Source organism: Heterodontus francisci, chromosome 30 (genome assembly GCF_036365525.1).
Source record: "Heterodontus francisci isolate sHetFra1 chromosome 30, sHetFra1.hap1, whole genome shotgun sequence".
Lineage (NCBI taxonomy): Eukaryota > Metazoa > Chordata > Chondrichthyes > Heterodontiformes > Heterodontidae > Heterodontus > Heterodontus francisci.
Genome location: NC_090400.1, coordinates 40,396,979 through 40,400,464, shown reverse-complemented (window position 1 = coordinate 40,400,464; position 3,486 = coordinate 40,396,979).

The following is a 3,486-nucleotide window of genomic DNA, read 5'->3' as shown; positions in this document are numbered from 1 at the left end:
CACCCTGGTCCACTCCTCCATTATCACCGACACCTCATCCCCTTCCCACGGAACTGTCCCATGCAATCTCAGGAGGTGTAATACCTGCCCTTTTGCCTCCTCTCTCCTCACTATCCAAGGTCACAAATGCTCCTTTCAGGTGAAGCAGCGATTTACTTGTACTTCATTCAATTTAGTGGACTGTATTCGCTGCTCACAATGCGGTCTCCTCTACATTGAGGAGACCAAACTCATTGGATGACCACTTTGTGGAACATCTCCGCTCAGTCTGAAAATATGACCCCGAGCTTCCTGTTGCTTGCTATTTCAACATGCCCCCCTGCTCGCATGCATCTCTGTCCTGGGCTTGCTGCAGTGTTCCAGTGAACAGCAACACAAGCTCACGGAACAACACTTCATTTACCGATTAGGCACGTTATAGCCTACTGGACTGAACATAGAGTTCAATAATTGCAGAACATGACTAGCCTTTTTTTTTAATGATTATTTGATTTTAGTTTGTTTCATTCATTTTTTTTTTACTATGTGCCTGTCCATTGTTTTAGTCATGTTTGTGCTTTTGGCTAGGGCTGTTCATTATTCTGTCATTAACACTCTCTCTGCACTGATGCTTTGTCTTTCACTACACTGCTAGCAAACCGCCCCCCTCTTTTACCCCCCCTCTTTTACCCCCCCTCCTCTTTTACCCCCCCTCCTCTTTTACCCCCCCTCCTCTTTTACCCCCCCTCCTCTTTTACCCCCCCTCCTCTTTTACCCCCCCCTCCTCTTTTACCCCCCCTCCTCTTTTACCCCCCTCCTCTTTTACCCCCCTCCTCTTTTACCCCCCTCCTCTTTTACCCCCCTCCTCTTTTACCCCCCTCCTCTTTTACCCCCCTCCTCTTTTACCCCCCCTCCTCTTTTACCCCCCCTCCTCTTTTACCCCCCCTCCTCTTTTACCCCCCCCTCCTCTTTTACCCCCCTCCTCTTTTACCCCCCCCTCCTCTTTTACCCCCCGCCTCTTTACCCCCCTCCTCTTTTACCCCCCCTCCTCTTTTACCCCCCCTCCTCTTTACCCCCCTCCTCTTTTACCCCCCCCTCCTCTTTTACCCCCCCTCCTCTTTTACCCCCCCTCCTCTTTTACCCCCCCCTCCTCTTTTACCCCCCCTCCTCTTTTACCCCCCCTCCTCTTTTACCCCCCCTCCTCTTTTACCCCCCCCTCCTCTTTTACCCCCCCCTCCTCTTTTACCCCCCCCTCCTCTTTTACCCCCCCCCTCCTCTTTTACCCCCCCCTCCTCTTTTACCCCCCCCTCCTCTTTTACCCCCCCCTCCTCTTTTACCCCCCCCTCCTCTTTTACCCCCCCCTCCTCTTTTACCCCCCCCTCCTCTTTTACCCCCCCCTCCTCTTTACCCCCCCTCCTCTTTTACCCCCCCCTCCTCTTTTACCCCCCCCTCCTCTTTTACCCCCCCCCTCCTCTTTTACCCCCCCCCCTCCTCTTTTACCCCCCCCTCCTCTTTTACCCCCCCTCCTCTTTTACCCCCCCTCCTCTTTTACCCCCCCTCCTCTTTTACCCCCCCCTCCTCTTTTACCCCCCCCTCCTCTTTTACCCCCCCCTCCTCTTTTACCCCCCCCTCCTCTTTTACCCCCCCCTCCTCTTTTACCCCCCTCCTCTTTTACCCCCCCTCCTCTTTTACCCCCCCCTCCTCTTTTACCCCCCTCCTCTTTTACCCCCCTCCTCTTTTACCCCCCCCTCCTCTTTTACCCCCCTCCTCTTTTACCCCCCTCCTCTTTTACCCCCCTCCTCTTTTACCCCCCTCCTCTTTTACCCCCCCTCCTCTTTTACCCCCCCTCCTCTTTTACCCCCCCTCCTCTTTTACCCCCCCCTCCTCTTTTACCCCCCCTCCTCTTTTACCCCCCCTCCTCTTTTACCCCCCCCTCCTCTTTTACCCCCCCCTCCTCTTTTACCCCCCCCTCCTCTTTTACCCCCCCCTCCTCTTTTACCCCCCCCTCCTCTTTTACCCCCCCCCTCCTCTTTTACCCCCCCCTCCTCTTTTACCCCCCCCTCCTCTTTTACCCCCCCCTCCTCTTTTACCCCCCCCTCCTCTTTTACCCCCCCCTCCTCTTTTACCCCCCCCCTCCTCTTTTACCCCCCCCTCCTCTTTTACCCCCCCTCCTCTTTTACCCCCCCCTCCTCTTTTACCCCCCCCTCCTCTTTTACCCCCCCCTCCTCTTTTACCCCCCCCTCCTCTTTTACCCCCCCCTCCTCTTTTACCCCCCCTCCTCTTTTACCCCCCCCTCCTCTTTTACCCCCCCCTCCTCTTTTACCCCCCCCTCCTCTTTTACCCCCCCCTCCTCTTTTACCCCCCCTCCTCCTCTTTTACCCCCCCCCTCCTCTTTTACCCCCCCCTCCTCTTTTACCCCCCCCTCCTCTTTTACCCCCCCCTCCTCTTTTACCCCCCCCTCCTCTTTTACCCCCCCCTCCTCTTTTACCCCCCCCTCCTCTTTTACCCCCCCCCCTCCTCTTTTACCCCCCCTCCTCTTTTACCCCCCCTCCTCTTTTACCCCCCTCCTCTTTTACCCCCCCCTCCTCTTTTACCCCCCCCTCCTCTTTTACCCCCCCTCCTCTTTTACCCCCCCCTCCTCTTTTACCCCCCCCTCCTCTTTTACCCCCCCCCTCCTCTTTTACCCCCCCTCCTCTTTTACCCCCCCTCCTCTTTTACCCCCCCCTCCTCTTTTCCCCCCCCTCCTCTTTTACCCCCCCCCTCCTCTTTTACCCCCCCCTCCTCTTTTTACCCCCCCTCCTCTTTTACCCCCCCCCTCCTCTTTTACCCCCCCCCCTCCTCTTTACCCCCCCCTCCTCTTTTACCCCCCCTCCTCTTTTACCCCCCCCTCCTCTTTACCCCCCCCTCCTCTTTTACCCCCCCTCCTCTTTTACCCCCCCCTCCTCTTTTACCCCCCCCTCCTCTTTTACCCCCCCCTCCTCTTTTACCCCCCCTCCTCTTTTACCCCCCCCTCCTCTTTTACCCCCCCCTCCTCTTTTACCCCCCCTCCTCTTTTACCCCCCCCTCCTCTTTTACCCCCCCCTCCTCTTTTACCCCCCCCTCCTCTTTTACCCCCCCCCTCCTCTTTTACCCCCCCCTCCTCTTTTACCCCCCCCTCCTCTTTTACCCCCCCTCCCTCCTCTTTTACCCCCCCCTCCTCTTTTACCCCCCCCCTCCTCTTTTACCCCCCCCCTCCTCTTTTACCCCCCCCCTCCTCTTTTACCCCCCCCCTCCTCTTTTACCCCCCCCTCCTCTTTTACCCCCCCCTCCTCTTTTACCCCCCCCCTCCTCTTTTACCCCCCCCCTCCTCTTTTACCCCCCCTCCTCCTCTTTTACCCCCCCCTCCTCTTTTACCCCCCCCCCTCCTCTTTTACCCCCCCCTCCTCTTTTACCCCCCCTCCTCTTTTACCCCCCTCCTCTTTTTACCCCCCCCTCCTCTTTTACCCCCCCCCTCCTCTTTTACCCCCC